The sequence below is a fragment of the Ambystoma mexicanum genome, chromosome 3p (assembly GCF_040938575.1).
Source record: "Ambystoma mexicanum isolate Mex_15411 chromosome 3p, UKY_AmexF1_1, whole genome shotgun sequence".
Taxonomy (NCBI): Eukaryota; Metazoa; Chordata; class Amphibia; order Caudata; family Ambystomatidae; genus Ambystoma; species Ambystoma mexicanum.
In genome coordinates, this window is record NC_090925.1 from 891,621,912 (window position 1) to 891,640,608 (window position 18,697).

General features: G+C 45.3%; 1 protein-coding gene across 4 annotated transcripts in view; it reads right to left on the minus strand.

The window, feature by feature from the left end:
- The window catches only part of CHD6 (chromodomain helicase DNA binding protein 6), a 2,307,824-nt gene that overhangs the window by 1,272,522 nt on the left and 1,016,605 nt on the right, over nt 1–18,697 (minus strand). The window lies entirely within an intron of this gene.

An 18,697-nucleotide genomic window follows, 5' to 3' on the forward strand; every position in this document is an offset into this window, starting at 1 on the left:
AATCACTTCCAAAATGGCATGTATATACCGCTTTCCGTGGCCAATTGGTTTTCCGTCTCACCTGCCATCTCCTGCTGTTCTGCCATTATCATCTCTTTGTTCAGGATTGCAACACCACCTTGCTTGAATCTCTGGAGTTAAGATTTCAAGATAATCAAAACAATTAGGTGTTGCTCTAGATCGCTAGGCGGCCCCAGCAGAATTGTTTACTTCTACACAGGTGCTTTATACAACTATGGGAGATCCCAGGGTCTTTATTTGTAGCAGCAGGCAGGTTGTCAAACCTCAACTCAACATGGAACCAGCCTGGACTGCTAGTATAAAAAAAGAGTAACCTAAATACAGTAGCGCCAGTAACAATAGAGAAGAGATTCTAGAATATGACACCAACAAAAATTGTAACTTGGAAAAATACATACTCTGATTGGTCCAATGAAATTGCAAAATCTATTAAAAAGAATTGGAAAATCCTGCAAGAAGGTAAAAAGCCCTTAGGACCCCCCCACCCCCCCCCCCCCCATGATGGCCTTCAAAAGAAGCAAAAACATAAAGGACCAAATAATGTAGAATGACATCTGCCCCAAGATGGCAAAACAAACAAATCTACCAGCATTATGGGGAATGAAAAAGACAAGAGGACATGTACCTCGTACAAAATGCAAATGCTGTGAAACAGAGATCTAAAAAGATAGACCTAGGGCTGAAAACGAAATGGCAGCAAACCACACTGACGAATTGCAATTTGGAGATGGTGGTCTATGCAATATGGTGCCCATGCCACCTGCTGTACATCGAAAAAACATAAGGAAAATCAAGACAAGGTTAAGTGAGCATAAAAGCTGCATCCAGAATAAAGTCACTGATGCCCACATGGTGGAACACTTATCAAACAACCACAGCTGCGAAGAGATCAGATGGACAGTGCTATACAAACTATCCAGAAGTAAAGACACCAATGTGGATAAGGTGAGATGGGGGCTTAATGAAAACATTGAATGGCATAAGATTAAATAATGCACAGTTCATCAGTGTCCTATTGAGTACCTAAGAGCAGAGCCCATACATCAAATCTATCACAGTTAATGAGGACTACTATAGCCATTTCATAATAGTGTGAGAACTTGAGTAGAGAGTAGAAGGTTTTCAAATACCCCCCCCCCGAGACAACTGTGCGGAGCAAGATGAAAGAACAAGTATACAATAGATTTAAGATACTTTATTATGAATACTCCCATCCGTTCTGTAAAAAATACACTGCTGCCAAAAACGGGTTGTAATTCTCTAAAATGACTTTCTATTTAATTTACAAAATTGAGGCTATGCACCGTTGTGAACTAGTATGGATGGCCCCAAAAGGGAGGAGAACCCGAGCCCTGCTATGGGCTCCTAAGCGAGAAGTGCTATGCCAAGATGGGGACCTGATCAACAGAAAGCCTCTCGCTGAGAAACGGCCCACGTGACCTGGTTGCCAAGGGATACAAGCACTTGCAACGAAAACACTGACGCGTGTCAAGCAGAATTCATGATGCAGCTACTCAGAGTCGGTAAGAAGAGGATCGCTTGGCTGTACAATGGCTATCAGTGCATGGATGGAATAAGACAGCAAACAAACAAACAAAATATATTACAGCTGTGACATGTAATCTACAGTGGACCTACTCCACGCCTGGTGAAAGCGCAAATTACAGTGCCTGCCACTTAGAAAGAGGCCCGACAAGCAAGTAAGATCACAGATGGTGTATACACTGCCACTACAAAACCTATGTATGTGAACAATAGCTTGTGGACATAGATATAGATGGAATGTAATATCTATTTATAGATCACAAGCTGTGAGACACGAACAGAGACCCAAATATTAGTTTAAAAGAGGAGAAGCTTATCATCAGACAAACAAGTGCATATTGGGCGCCCCAAGTAAGTCAAAATTAGACATGCGACAGGTACCGAGACTGATGTCTATATATGTTTGTAGGTGCAGCCGCCGTCCTCCCGAGAGAAGATAAATCACATAAAAGATGCAAGTTATTACTGGCATACACAGAAGCAAGCCTTTTAGTTATAATTAGAGTAGCAGCTAACGCCATGTTATACATGTTTTGTCTACAGAAAGTAAGGGGCGGGGAAAGCAAGGAGCTGGACGCCGCACCATTTTTCAAGGCCTACCCTACTGAGAGGGCCAGCCAAGTCATGAATCAAACTGAATTAGTGCGACTTCGTAGTTGTTACAAAAATGCAAGGTTAATAAATACCTTTAGCATGTACAGAGAAAAGAGTATAAACTACCCTAAGGTGGTGATAGATTGTATGGCTCCTAGTAGCACGGAGATACATTAATTGCCACACGAGTGTGGGAAGCCATGTGTTTTTACTCACCCAAGTACATTGAACTTTCTATAGAAAGTAACATGATGGTTATATAGATCCATAATAGGATTCAGTCATTAATTGCACATTTTGCACAGTTGGTTAATTGTGGTTCACAGTTATCACTCAACACTGTCACTTTAGCACAATGCACTTTACATTGGATTTAGGATATGTGTTTTAGAATAACAGACATATATATAGTTGTTGTGTTTTTCATGTTACTAAATCTTCAAGCTAAAACGAAGGGTGATTGTATAAATGGTTTTAGCAACTGATTATTAATTTTTCTATTAAAACAGAGTTTTAAGACTATTGTATTTCGGTTACTCTTTCTATACGAGCAGTCCAGGAAAGTTCCAAGTTGAGGAGTTGTCGTACTTCTACCCGTGCACCTTATGTATCTTTCTTTCTAGTAGGGCTGAACTGCAGATGAAGTGTTTTAATGGTGTTGCTCGTTTCTAGTATCTCCTTGGTATCTTGACTGAGGAGAAATCATCTCTTTCCTCTACCCCTCTTTTCCACTCTTGTTCCTTTTCTTCTGTACATATTAAGTGCCACGGTTTCACCCTAGGGGGCAAGGGGCATACATTCTCCTTGGGGTGGAACTAACCCCACAGTGCTCATGTCTTTCTACTTGCTATATTTTTATTTAATGTCAATTAACTGTATTTCGGCAAAGGACATAAGAATACAAGAAAATATCAAAAGATAAATATCAAATATAGTTACAAAACAGGAATATATCCAATCCAAGACATGACTAAACAAAATGTAAATTAAAAACAAATACAATTTCATGCAATTTACCGTAAACCTAGATCAATGTCTCGTTATCTTAGACATAAAAATAGATACAAAATAACAGCAAAGTTTCAATGCTACCAAAAATTCACTTAGTACCTCTATAATTGTTTTTTCTATTTTGTATTACTTGATTCAACTAATTTACAATTTTACAAAACATGAACTTATGGGGAACGTCCCCCGCTCCATCTCAACTGTTTAAAAGAAAGAAAAAGGAGGAGAAGAAAAGAAAAGTTCGATCCTTGTTGAGTTCACTTTTCATTCTCCACCTTCGTACCTCTGTTGTCTTTGTACCTTTACAGCATTTCATACTCACCACCTTTCCTGCTGAATTACTTTGTCCTTTTCATGTTTCCTTTCACAGACCAGTATTTTGAAAAATCAATGCCTCTGCGATTCTCTCACCGCTCATCAAGCAAATCCACCAATCTTCTTCATTATAAACCTGACGGACTAAGAAATGGTGGCCCAGGTAAATATTTCTGAGTTTATTGGTGCCCATGCAGGATAGTAGCAAATGTCTCGTCGTTTCCACCTGCTCTGTTTTATCAAAGTATCAGCATTTATTTGAGGTCGACATCCCTCTAATTGTCAAGATCTCGTTGGTCGCCAGAAGGTTCAGACAAACCTCAAGGTGATGTTCCGAAGGGCACTGGTGGGTAATGTTTTCAGATATAAAGCGGGAGCTGGTTTAGCCTTTTGTGCTTATCGTGAGGGTGATAGTCAATTTATTCATGGACGCTATTTCAAGTGTCTGTATCCAGTCCTGTTCTTCCATTTTAGTTGATTTTTATTGGCGTTCTTCTGTCCTATTGATCGCTTCCAGGATATCTTTGTTTCTGATTGACCAGTTTTTCAGTATTCTGTTTCCTTCCATAAGTTCACTGTGGATGATGTCAAAGATTTTTGTGCGGTTAGTGAAGAAGTGTCTTACTATACAGCATCAGGGTGTGACGATCGATCATTGCTTGTAGTGACACCAAACTCAGTTTGCGCGTATGGAGGCCATTGAGGTGGATGTTGGAAGGTCCAAGACTCAGTAAATCTCCATGTTTCGGCCACATTTTCACAGAAATACATGGCATTGCCTCTACGCCATAACACAGTGATCGAAGGAGCTTGGCCTTATAGAAATGTATTATCGGTATGATGGAAAAACGACTGAATTTCTTATGGGCTACACATTTTTTGGTCTTTTAGAAAAGGACGACCTGCATCAGAGTTTCGATTGAGCTGTTGTTCAATGTTACACCAAGGTATTTAAATTCCTCCACTCTTTCCATCTGAACTCTGTCCAAGTACCATTTTAGCTTTTCAGTTCTCTCAGTTGTTTTTTCAAAGGACATGATTTTTGTTCTGTCTTTGTTAATTTCCAGGTTGTCTCCCTTTATATATAAATCAATCAAGTTTATTTGGATGTATAAAAACAACCATTAAACAACAGATCAAACACATTAATACACAGATCCTATTTACAAATCCCATTTACAAATTCATAAAATTGCCTTATCATAAAAATACATTCGATATACAATTCCTAAGAGCAGTGTACAAAAACATTTGTTAAAAATTTACCTCAAACAAGGGTGAAGGATCGTACCAAAAAGCTATGCACATATCTGTTATCCCACAGAAAGAGATATTATACTATTTCCTTACAGGCCTTCATCACCTTGAAGTTTCATAATACAATTTCTGAAATACAGTGCTCTCTTCAGAAACGTCAAGAGGGCCCAAGCAGTGAAAACTGTTTCAGCACTCAAAAGGCAGATAGGTTGTTTAATTGTCGCTGGAGGCCGACCGCTGTCTGGTGTAACAAGATCAGATCATCTGCATAGAGGGGGCCTGTGATTTTGACTCCTCCTATTGTTGGGGAAACAATCGTATCTTTAGCTCGAAGTGCTGAAAATCACCCACATAATAATTGAACAAAGTCGGAGCGAGTGGACAACCCTGCTTCACCCCTCTTGCTGTTAAGATCTGTACAGATAATTGGCCCAAGCGGTTCAACTGCACTCTCATCAATGTGTTTGTGTAAAGAGCTTGTATCAGCTCCAAAATCTACTTTGGGCAATTCCAGGCTGCCAGTTTTTGCCCTATTTCACGATTTACCTGGTCAAAAGCCTGGACCAGGTCAATGAAGGCTACAAACACCCTGGGCCTTTCATCCATGATCTTGCCCGTCAAGGTACTTGGTAGTAGGAAGTTTGATGTTCCCACATCCTTTACAAAGCCCGCCTGGAACGGATCTGAACAGCCTGCCCCACTTGCCCATGATTGGAACGGTTCGGTACCAATGAGCAAAAACCCTTACCAATGACATCTAATAAGGCAATAGGACGGTAGTTCCTAGGATTTTCTTCTCGGCCCTTTTTATAAATTGGGACTACCATTGACCTCTTCCAGGAGTTTGGGTTCGTTTTTGTTTGTACACACCTTTTAAACACCTTGTGGATGAAGTTGGCCCATTCTTCAGGATGTTCTGTAAGGTCTATGTTAGTGATGCCATCAGGGCCTGGTGCCCTTGAGGTGTTTAAACTTGGGAGATTCTCCCCAAAATTGTCTCAACATCATATGGGACATCCAAAGTTGATAGCTTCTCTCGCAAGGCATGGTTGTCTGCAGCTGGTCATTGGAAGAGCTCTGTAAAATGTTCCACCCATGTATTCTCACCTACGTGGTCTTTCATTTTTGAATGATAAGGCGTAAGCAGAGGTTGATAATCAACCCTTCGTGCTCCTGTGTCCGTATTTGCGGGCTCTTGATTCCCCAGGTATTTCTTAGTTAGCTTTCCGATCAAATCTGCAGTTAGTCTTAGGCGAGTGTCGCAGTTCTATTCTTCAACTTGGGCCGTCATGTTAGGTCTTAAATTCTTCAGAGTCTTCCATAATGTACTCAGCAGATTATGATTGCTGTATTTAGTTTTTATCACTTCAAATGTAATAATGAGAGGAACAACTTCTCTGGAGACAAAGATGTGATCTATTGTTTCTTTTGGCCTAATGTCAAGTGGAGATTGTGGAGGTCTCTAGAATCCATTAGTGCTGACCATTTATTTCCTCGCTCCATGAAGGCAGATGGTTTATGAAGACTGTTTTTTCCTTCGCAATCTTCTAGGCTAGATGCATTTAAATCCCGACATATGATTGGTCTATGTGGGTCTCATCAATGGCATTTTCTACCATTGTTAAGAACGTCCTGTTACTCATGGCGTAAGGGTTCCAGTATGTGTTGATAATCACCATGGTATCTCCCCTGGCTTCTTGTACTGGTGCCATTCGGGTTCCCCAGTAGATAAGTAGTGCTTGCAAGAATAGGTTTGAGACAAGTGGTTTTTTGAGGTGTATTCCGCTTCCAGATCGTATTGCTGTTATTAGTCCCGAAGATGGTCGTCCTTTCACGCTCTTTTGGGTCAGTGAGATGAAGATTTCATAGCCATCCAAGATTGTTTTTTCCGTGAGCCACTTCTCTTGCAGAGATGAGATGTCAAAATCTCCCAGGTTAACATCGCTGAGGGCCATCAGATGAATGAAGCGTATTCCATGAACCCAGCTTCAGGGAGCTTGGAGCCGATTGAGATTCTTCTGTACCCGCATCATGCAATGTACGATGTTGAAAGGTCTTGAGTGGCTATCTCCGCGAATGAGTCACTAAAGCCTCTGGAATCCAGGCCCACTTTTGGTATTCGCGTTCTTTTGAGCCCTTAGCGAGATTAGTGGTTGGTTCTTCTTCATGGGCTGAGACAAGGTCTTGTTCAAAAGTTACTTTCAATTTTGTTCATGCACTCTTCTGTTGTAACTATGACATCGTAAAAAATATCTTTTTTTGGAAGTTTTTTTTTTCTGTTCTCTTTTCTCTTGATTTCTCAACCTCTGTAGTGGACAAGTTGGAGCTGAAGCGGGGGGAGGTTTGTTTTGCGGGCGCCCTCCTAATGTAGCTTCGGTGTTGTGAAGCTTTGTAGTCAGGTTTCATTTCTGTGAGGTCAAATCCTAACATCAATAGGCTATCAGCTGCCTCCAGCAACATGCCCTTTACTATTGGTGAAACTATGTGGAGGTAGGAGCAGTCCGTACGGCCTTATTGCCCAAATTTGACGATCTTCATGTCCCCAAAGCGAAGTAGCCAGAGATTTGGAATGCAGTGAAATAAGGCCATGATTGTTTTTCTGTTTAGGATCACCTTGTCGCCCTTGTCTAGTATTTGTTCCAGTTTGAAAGTGCGATTTCTTTTACCTTTTTGATTTGAAGAAAGCCATTCCTTTTCTCGCTGATGTCTCCTCTCGAGATTTATGCGGGCATGTTCTTGTGATCTTGGGGTTTTTTCTTGTCCCCTTCTTCTCCAAACATTTTCAGATTTCAAATGTGGTGAAACTCTACGAGAGTTACCTGATCATCTTCTTGGGCTGTCTTCGTGAGATGAGCTCCAATTCCGCTGTGTTGTGTTGTCTTTTCATAGTTGGGGATGGCTTTCATTTTAGTATCTCTACACTTAAAAGTCCTGTACTGTGGACTGTGATCTACCTTGCTTCTTGTCTTGGCCAGTTGTTGGCATCTGTTTGCCAGTGTTAAAAAGACTGGAGAATCTTCCTTGTCTGTCGCCTGCTTCCTTGTCATTTCTAAAGTTGATGGACTTAGCCAGTATGTTACCATTCTCTTCTTACCCAAAAGCCTGTCAGTAAGCTTGGATTCTGACTCTTCAACTTTATACTGGCTTAAGTCCATCAAGTCCACACTGACTTCAAGGTCATCTATAATTATTGATGATGTGCTTGATTTTCCTTTATTGCTGACTTTTTATGTAGTTTCCAACTCTTTTGGTCGATTTCCATCATATTAAGTTTATTCAGAAGCAAATTATCCATAAACCATACACAAAATAGAACTGCATAGTAATACAAAATCCAATTCAATTTTTTTTTTTTAAAGACCACGGTATAAACTTACAAACATTACATATGTATAAAAAAGGTTAAAATGTGCATTTGTGTAAATCAAGATAAAATCCACAGGAAGCGTCCAAACAATTCAATAAAATGTTCAGGTTTCGATCATATTTTAGACAGTGAATTTAGTTCTCTGATACCAGGCCCTTCTCAAGTAGTCCACCATGCCCAGGCCACTGGCATCGTAGCGGCTGAAAGCAGATAAAGCACGCCTAGCCTGAGACAAGCCAGCGGACCTAAGTAGTGGCAGAAGTGTTTTTTGTCTTAGGTCTGTGTAATCTGGGCAAAACAACACAAAGTGTAGAAGGTCCTCCACTGGCCACTGACAGCAGGTGCAAGCTGTAGGTTGCACATGAGTCCAGCTTTTTGTTTGTGCACCTAGCCATAAGCAATCAAACCGGGCTCGGGTCAAGGCCCAGCGATTTGCAGGATTATCACTGTGGAGCAAGTACAGCTGAATAGCGTCTGCAGATGTTAACACAATATGCCTCCTGTTTGCAAGAATACCCAAGGTAGCGGACTCCCTATTTGCCACCAAAATGGAGTTAAACATTTGTTTGTATGCCCTGACCGTACAGGGTGTCAATAAGATTGAGGGGCAGACACAATTAGCACAATTTAACTGTCTAATGCATTTCTGGATGTACATAAACCAGGGGATTTTCTTTACAGCTGAGCTACTCACCACGGCTCTTATGATCTTATGTGAAAGAGTGGCTTTCTGGTTAGCCCATAGTGCCAGCCAATGCGAGACTGGAGCCAATAGCCACTCATCAGCAATGTGTGGACATCGCAGTTCTAAATGTGTCCCATAGTTTGGAGCAGACTGTGGTAGCCCAAGCAGTTTAAGAAGGTGTTCTCCACATTTTGGATTTTTGGAATCCTTTCCATACCCCACAGTGCTGCCCCATAATTAGTGGCAGTTTTGGTTTGAGCCCTGTACACTACGAGAATTAATTTGATTGGGTGCCCCACGCAGTTATGTTGAAAGCGGGACAAACCCCCAAGCGTCTGTCTCATCCTCATACAATGCTTATCGACATGGCCAAACCCTTGCCAATTCTCCATAAAACAAATTCCAGATAATCAAAGCTGGTGACCCGCGGGATAGGTTTGCCACCACTCCATATATTTTGAGATGTCTAAGACCCGAACTCTTTCATGCCATAACTGCTGATTTTCGTGGATTCACAGTCAGCTTATGGGAAGCCATAAATTGGGTGTAGACATCCACCAGGCATTGTAAAGCTCTGGGGGTACGGGCAATTAAAACCATATCATCGGCATAACCTACGACTGGGAGGGGGATGCCAGCCACCGTGATATAGTCGGTATGGGAGTTAACCAAGGCCTGGTAGACAACATTTATGTAATGGGCAAACAATATCGGGGCCACAACACAGCCCTGGGGGATGCCCAAGAAAGTCTCAAAAAAGGCTGTGAACTGTCCCTGTTCCCCGAATCTGACACAAGCCGATGTATGTTCATGGATTATTTGGAGGACCTTGACCAAATCCTCCGGGCAACCCATGGACCTGAGCACTGCCCAGAGCATAGCCCTGTCTACTTTGTCAAACACGGTGCTCAGGTCCATGAATGCTAAGTACAAAGGCTCACCCCTCACATGTATGGATGTAGCTCCCACCAAATACAGGTTCAAAGCCTGGTCCCTAGTTCCTAGGCCCGGGTGAAAACCATATTGAGTCTCTGTAAGAACCCCAGAGTCAGAGATCCATTGTTCTAGTCGTGCCAAAACCGCACGGCCGAAGATTTTGAAGGATGTGTCAAGCAGAGAGATGGGTCTATAGGAAAGGGGGCTACTAGGGTCACCCTTCTTAAAAATAGGAAAAATTATTGCCTGCCTCCATGTTGCCGGGTAGGTACCAAGCTCCAAAAATGCATTGAAGCATTTAGTCAAAACTGGGGCCCATAGGTCCACTTCATCACAGAAAATATCCGCAGGGAAGGCGTCTGGTCCGGGAGATCGATTAGGGAGTTGCTTGTCAATAGCCATCTCTACCTCGTTTATTGTTAATCGGAGAGGGGAACCACTAGGCCCACTATAGGAAGTTGAGGGATTTGCCCTATACAGGGTGCTAAAATGATTAGACCAAGCCAGTGCACTAACATTATTCTCTTTGTGTGTTTTTAATCTTTTGTGGGGGGGTCCATTAGCCACAAATTCCCAAAAGGTCTTGGAGTCCTTTGACTGCACAGCCTGGATCAGGTCTTCCCAGGCTTGCTCTTCCAGCTGGGCCTTCCTTTTTGCCAAGATGCGTTTATAGTGCCCCGGGGCAGTAATTATCTCTTGTCGGGTACTGTCTTTTTCCTCTAAAATACCTTTAAGATCTTTCTGTGCTATCCGGCAGGGTTCATCGAACCATGTTTCCAGGTTCTTTTTCCCTTTTTTAAATTCCCTTTGAAAAGTGGCAGACATATAGTTCCAAATTGTTTGGGATGCCAAAATTATGGAGCCTGGGGAAGATCCATTTGCCAAAATAATAGAAAGTTCCCCCAAATTGAATTTACAAACAGACGATTCAGTGTCCACAGGGTCCAGTCTGGCCCATTTAATTCTCTGGTTGCACAGGGGATTGATGCCACACTGATCCAGTTGGGGAAAATTGACAAATGGGACCACTGGCGGGTCTTCCATTAGGAGTTTTCCGCAGGGCCAGTATTGGTGCTGTGTTCTTTACTTGGTACCCTCACTGTTTTTTGTCGCTGCAAATTTGCCACATGAGGCTCCGCTTAAAGACGTGGTGTTGACGTAGTCATGATTTTTGTTCCTTGTTTGGGAAAAAATAGCGAAGTCCTTACTTGTCACTTGGAATATTGCTGTTGTCCATGTGCAGGGCTTGGGTTGAAGAGCTCGTATTTAGTATGTGATCATTGAGTTCTAATACTATACAGCCATTGGGCACCTTCTTTCGGGGAGCTTGAGAGTTTTCTGTAGTATCCTCCATGATTTTTGTAGATGGCAATTCTGGTGGGCTTTGTCCGATCTCTGGATGTTACTGTCTGTTCTGTTAGTTTAGGTTTATACTGGGAAATGTGTGTTGCCCCAGTATGCTGCTCAGAATTTTCAAAGTTATACGTTTTGGATGGAAAGTCTATTATTTTAAGTTCCAGAATTGTTTGAGTGCCTGTTGTAATTAGAATCGGCTCTCCCATTGCTTTAACTGACTGTGTGGATCCCCGTTCATTAGTCTCCGATATAGTTGGTGGTGAGCCCTTTCTCTCTTCCTTTTTCCTAGATTCAATGGCTGTGATGTATCCCTCCAAGTATATTAACTTGGAGTGCATCATTGCAGTCATGGTGGTGTGGTCCTTGAGTGTATCATTCAAAGCCTCGTAGAGCTTACTGAATGGAATGGAGCTAAAGCGATGGTTACTGCTGACATTATGGCAAATAAGTGAGGCTTTTTATTTGGAGTGTCCTTTTCGTTTGTTTGAGGAAACTCGCTTAATCTTCTATTTCAAGGTGGTGAGATAAAAGGAGTTTGTGGTGGAGGCGCGATGTCAGGGTTCTTTTTGTTTGCCCTCTGTTGCCCTTTCTCTCACATAAGTTCTCAAGCTCTGACGAGGGATTCTCCTTTGTTAAGTCTGTAACCTCAGATGATCTATGTAGGCCATCTTTAAGCTCCAGATAGGGTCCTTGTTTTCTTAAGAGGACGTCTTGGGTTATTCCATCCAGGTCTCTGATTGCGTCCTGAGTGGTTAAGCTGGACGTTGCCCTATTTTTATCTGTGATCTGTATTGAGTGTGTGTTTTCCATCCTCTGTTTAAGGCCAGCCAGATGGCTATTAGACTTCGTGCTTCACCATTCTTCTATGGTTCGTGCTACATCCGAGAAAGGGAATCGATGTACTAGATTTACAGTAGGGAACAAACTTCCAGTTTTTTTTCATGGTGTTTGAGGCAGGTTCTGTAGTTTGCGTACGGCCAAAGTGCCACCTTCTCGGTGTTCGTGGTTGTGCACTCTCCACTGTTGGGCCCAGAATCGACCCTGTACACAGACGGATAGTGTCCTGTTCCCAACCTGTTTTGCAGCCTATTTGATCTTGGGCACCTTCCAAGATCTCTGCTTCAGAGAGTTCACTCGTGTTGCCCTGAGTTATTTTCCCCTGCTTATGAAAGAGGTCTGCCAATAAACTATTTGAAAATGCTCTTTTGGAAGTAATTTTCCTGTAAATTTGTTTTTTTGTTGCTGTCTTTAATCCATGTTGGTGTTGTTTCTTCTGACTATTTTTAGGTAATTGTGAAGTTTTGGGTATGAGGGGACATTTCTCAATTTTTTTCACCACCTTTGCTTGGTGTTATCGCCGATTTACAAGTGCGTCAAGTGTTCATTTTTATTTTCCCCACCCCCTTTGGAATATTATGTTCCTTGTCGTTTGGGGTAAATTGGCCCAGCTCCTCTTGATGAGCATAGTGCATTTTTTCATGTGTCTTGTTATGGCTATTAGTTGAAACTTGATCCGTTCCATCCACCCCCCTCTAGGGCTAGTGAGCCCAGTTCCTCTGTCTGAGATGTGCAAGAGACGTTTGGAGAGGGGGGTGGGGGGCTCTCTCTCCAAGTCTTCTCTTTCTGTTACCGCATGGATCTCAATTTCAACCTCTAACAGAGCCTTTACCAGATCCGTGGTCAGCTCTATGTTTGGTTGAGATTGATGGTCTGTGGTCTTGTTTATTTCTGAGATGAATTCTCCTGTCAGAGTCATGCACATGGCTGGAGTTTGTTTGAAGGAGGTTGGCTGCTGTTTTTATTCTAGCTTGGTTTAGTTCCTCCTTTCTGCCTCACGTTGCGGAAGTTTCCACCAGGGAGGCCCCTCCAACACGCTTATCACTCGATTGCGACAGAGACTAACCCTGCAAGCTGTCTGCATCATCCGCACCGTGTTCGCAGTACAGTTAAAAAGGCAAGGGTAAGTCTACGGAGGGTTGGATCTCAAGAGGGCTTTCTCTCAGGCAGCCCAAGGCAGCCTCCACCCACAGTATTTCATTGTTATAGTGATTCCCGATTTGTTTTCCAAGTGAATTTTTATAGTCCTTAAATTTGTATAGCGACTATTGCAAGGACACGCAGGCAAAGTGCTAAGTGTGGTCAACAGAGGGCTTTTAGGTTGACTGCGTGTAAAAGTCCTACATGCGTCGCCGTCTTCTTCGGTCGTCATCACAAACAATGTCAGTTTCACTTGCAGTTGTACCAACGTGCGGGCTGTGGCTTGCAGCGAGCTCAGCTGCTCTAAGTCACCAGGTTCCTCGCATCAGGGCCGCAAACTTTGCAGACATCGGCCCTCCTCCTCTGTGTTCCGCTTTCTCACTGATGCTGCCATAGACTGCCAAATAAGACTGCCAAATAAGACTGCCAAATAAGACTGCCAAATAAGACTGCCAAATAAGACTGCCAAATAAGACTGCAACTGTGCAGCCGTGGGCTGGAGCAGGTTTTGAACAGGTCCACCCACTCCAACAATAGAGTCTGTGAAAAGACTATCAAATGGTGCAAAAAGGTACTGACAACCGGGTGAGCTGCCATCATTTAAAATGGTCTTGTAGAGTGAAGAATCCTGCGGATTCCATACTGAAACCCTGCCTAACGTCTCCTCCCAGGTGGACAGGGTAAGGCAAACGCTTCCTGATCCCAACGCTGGTGGTGGTGGTGTACTACGGGAGTATCACCTGGCTGGAGACATGGCCCAAGGTAGTGAGGAGATTCTGTGGGATGAGACACAGTATGTTTCCTCTGACAGAGACTCTTAACACTATGTCAGAAGGTGTTACGGCTTATTGCCATTTTAATGTCTCTCAACCTACTATTACATATAAGGTGGTAAATCCCAAGATTTTAACACCAAAGTATATTATACCAAAGAAAATCTTTTTGGTTCCTGAAATCAAACACCCTCCTGAACTCCAAGGGTACACTACAAGGGATGGCGGAAATGTAAACCATCTTCTAGCAAAACTAAAACCTACCGTGCCCCTCTGTTAAAATTACTAAGGAAATTAAATCTACCCTTAAAAATACTCAAGAAGTAGAAAAACCCAACTTTGATGAAGTAAACTACATCCCAGAATCCTACAGGGACTGAGAAGAGGAAGAGGGCTGAACAAGGATGTAGATGCAGTAGTCAGGATACTAGGCCTAACAGCCTTTAAAAGAGTCAAGCAATTGAAACAAATGGCTCACACCTGAAGCCAATTGCCAAACCTGTGAGGCCTAAAAGGCTGCAGCAGGGGAGGAGGGAAGTAAGGAGCTGGAGCGGGACCTCCACGGCTGGCAGTAGTATAAGGGCACGAGGCTGGCAATTCACGAGGATGAGTCATCATGGAAACGATTTCGGAATGTGGAGACAGCAGATTTCACCTGAAAGTTCTGAGAGGGTCCTTTGGTCTTAAAACCTGCAGTGCCATGGCTGCACAGAGGAAGATGTGCTGAGAGTGTAGTTTTCCCCATGTGCGACGAGTGGCTGTGATTGCAGAGCTGTGACCATGCTGAAGCCCGAGGACTGTAGTAGAATGCAAGGCGGGGAATTGAGGAGTGAAGGAGACTCCCAATTGGTGAGGCCAGAGCGGAGACACCGGTCTGCAAAAGGGTGCGTGTCCCTGCAGTGTTCCAGGAGCTGGTGAGTGAAGCCCGGCATTCAGGTTCATTCAGCAGCCTTCACGGTAAACTGCAACCAGCTCTAAATTAACTCGCGTAAGGTTAAAGGAGAGTATAAACAGTTTGTCATTTTGAAAAATCATTTCTAACAATAGAAATGTAACATGTGCACTAATAGTGAGAGCCTTAGTGTTCGTGTGAGAAAAAAGCAAAGTTTTTCCGTTGTTGAAAAATGTGTCGCGTATCCCAAATGAGAGAGGAAATGCCTGCTAAAACCATTGCCAATAACTAACGTTGACTTTCACAAGAGTTATAATTGAATACAGCATCAAAGTAAGGTCGCGTGTAGCCAATTGTGGTTCCTAAAAGGAGTTTGAAATCATTACTGTGATATTACAGGGGAAAACAGTCACACACAAACCTTTACGGTTAAAGATCTATCTTAAAGAGTGTTCATGTTGGCCTAAATCAGTTTTCCCTTTGAAGACTGAACCTTGTAGTATTCTGAACATCTATTCTTTAATTACATCATATGTTGTACTGACAAATCCAACAAGCATTACCCAAGCCGAGAGGCAAACCCATTCCATGTACTATTTAGATCTATCCACCTGATCTGTGAGGTTGTTAAAGGTCCAGTGTCCTTGGATGCAAGTGTGGGATTGTTATCTGAAGCAGGAAGAGTGGTAATACAGCTCTGGGTAATTACTGGAATCAAGAAGGTGTGAACAAAGCTGGGAAAGGGAGCTGGGTGTTTGTAAAGGAGATGGAACAAGTTACTTACCTGTAACTGTTGTTCTCCAGCATGGGTCTGGCATGGATTCACATGCTCATGAATATTCCCCGTCGTCAGGCTGGGAATCCTCGGTAAAGAAAAAACCAGTATCAGTTTCGTTTCTGATCTGTCTTTCGTAGCAATAACCAATCACTGGTCTCTGCGTCATACTGACCACAGCCAATGACTGCCCTCTACCTAAGCACCGCCTCTGGCAGCCATCTTCAGATTTGGAAGCACGTGAAGAGGCAGTATGACCAAGTGAAGAGCCGCAGAGGGGTAGGCGGGAGGGTTCGCATGTGAATCCATGCCAGACCCATGCTGGAGAACAACAGTTACAGGTAAGTAACTTGTTCCTTCTCCAGCATGGGGTCTGGCATGGATTCACATGCTCATGAATAAAGAATACATAGCAGTACACACATGCACAACCACGGGAGGTGGCAAAGGCTCAACATTAAGCATCACATCAACTCAACATTAAGCATCTTACCTCCTCACCAGGCTCACCTCAGGCGAACAGGTTGCGCAGCACTGCTTGGCCGACCCTGGACTCCTCCCTGGAATCCCGGTCGACGCAGTAGAATTTCGTGAAGGTGTGCGTCGACCTCCACATAGCAGCCCTGCATATGTCCAGCAGGGGCACACCAGATAGGAACGCCGTGGTAGCTGCGATCGCTCTGGTGGAATGGGCTCTCGGACGGCCAGGCAGCGGTCGGTTTGCCAACCGGTGACAGTACATGATACAGCCGGAGAGCCATCTGGAGATGGAAGCCTTCGAGAGAGCCTTCCCCTGATTGACAGGTCCAAAGTTCACAAATAGTTGTGACGTCTTCCGAAAACCCTTCGTGCGGTCCACGTAGAACTTCAGCGCTCTAGCTACATCCAGCGAGTGCAAAGTCCTCTCAGCCGGCGACGGGAAGAACACAGGTAACACCAAGGGTTCGTTGAGATGGAAGTCCGACGGTACCTTGGGCATGAAGGAGGGGTGCGTCCTGAGCACTACCCTCGTGTCGTGGAAAGTCAAGTACGGGGCCTTGCAGGAAAGGGCCTGGATCTCTCCCACTCGTCGTGCGGAGGTGATGGCCACAAGAAAAGCTGTTTTCCACGATAGAAACTTCAACGGGGCCGAGTGCAGAGGCTCGAACGGAGGTCCCATGAGCTTGGTCAGCACCACGTTGAGCTCCCACGCCGGGGCCGGAGCCTTCACCGGCGGGAACGATCTGAATAGTCCCTTCATGAACTCCTTCACCAGACGATGAGACCACAAGGACGTCCGCCCCGTGGTTCTGGTGTATCGGGAGATCGCAGCAAGATGAATCTTGATGGACGCGTGTGCCAGTCCAGCTTTGGCCAGCGTCAGCAGGTACGGCAGTACTTGGGGAGCCGTAATCCGTAGAGGGTTAATCTTCTGTGCGTGGCACCAGACAGAGAACCTCTTCCATTTGTGTCCGTAGCATTTAAGAGTCGAGGACGCCCTGGCCTTTGCAAGAACCTCTCTGCAATCGGCCGGTATGTCGTATCCTCCAAACTCTAGCGCTGCAGGAGCCAGGCCTGCAAGTTCAGCGACTTCGGGCCGTGGTGGAGGATGGCGCCTCCTTCCCTGGAGAGTAGATCCGCGTCCGCCGGCAGCTTGATCGGCGGGGACGCTGACAAGTCCAGAAGGTCCGGGAACCATATCTGCCTCGGCCACGCAGGTGCGACGAGGATCATCCTGCACCGTGACCTCTTGAGCTGGTTGACGAGCCGGATTAGCAGAGGCAAGGGAGGGAACGCGTAGAGGAACAGGTCCTCCCAAGGGAACGAGAAAGCATCGCCCATGCTCCTCGTCTGGGGAAACCTGCTGGCGAACCTCCGGCACTTGGTGTTCGTCGCCGTCGCGAACAGGTCGATCTGGGGTGTGCCCCACCGTCGGAAGAGGCGATCCACCAGATCCTGCCGTAGTTCCCACTCGTGGCACGAGCGCAGCTCCCTGCTGAGTGAGTCGGCGATGGTGTTTTTTATCCCTGCCAGATGAAACGGCACCAGAAAAATCCCTTGGGCGACGGCCCAATGCCACAGGTCCTGCGCCTCCTTGGACAGCGCTGGGGACCTGGTTCCGCCCTGTTTCCTGATGTAAAACATGGTGGTGGTCTTGTCGGTGAAGATCCTCACCACCTTGCCCTTCAGGGACGGAAGGAAGGACCTGAGGGCCCAAAACACTGCACGGAGCTCCAGGACGTTGATATGCAGGGACTTCTCTGTCGGGAGCCAGAGTCCCCTCGCGTGCAGATTTTCGGTGTGCGCTCCCCACCCTTCCAGGGAGGCATCCGTGGTCACAGTCTCCTGGTGGGCTGGGGTCTGGAAGTCCATGCCCGCCGTCAGATGCGCGCGGGTGCCCCACCACCGTATCGCTCGTCGGAAACTCTCGTCGAGCTTGATCCTTTCTTCGAAGCTGCCCGTCGTCTGGATCCAGCGCGCATCCAGGAATTCTTGCAACGGGCGCATCCGGAGCCTGCACATGGGAATGAGGTAGATGCAGGAAGACATCATCCCGAGGAGGGACTTGATGGATCTCACTTTGGCCGCGTCGGCCACCAACATCCGTTGCACCTTGCCCAAGATGGTCCTGGTCCTCTCCTCCGACGGGGAGGCCAGAAGGGACACTGTGTCGAGCCTCGCTCCCAGAAACAGTGCGACTTGCGCGGGCACCAGGTGGGATTTGGCGTAGTTCACGGAGAATCCCAGGTCCGTGAGGAGTTGGACGGTCCTTGCTGTGTGGACCACGGCGAGCTCCTTCGTCTTGGCGCGGATGAGCCAGTCGTCCAGGTAGGGGTAGACGTGAATCCCCTCGCGGCGCAGCTGCGCCGCCACCGGTGCGAGGCACTTGGTGAATACCCTGGGTGCCGACCGCAGTCCGAAGGGAAGGGCTTTGAACTGGTAATGACGCCCTTGGACCACGAACCTGAGGAATTTTCGGTGCCCCTTTAGGATTGGAATGTGGAAGTAGGCATCCTCCAAATCCAACGACGATAGGAAGTCTCCTTCCTCCAGTTGACCCAGGACGTGCTGTAGGGTGACCATCCGGAACTTCTGCGCCTTGATGAACTTGTTCAGCCGTCGCAGGTCTAGGATGGGGCGCCATCCTCCCGTCTTCTTCTTCACGAGGAAGTATCGCGAGTAGACTCCGGAGCCCCGAAGCCTCTTTGGGACGAGT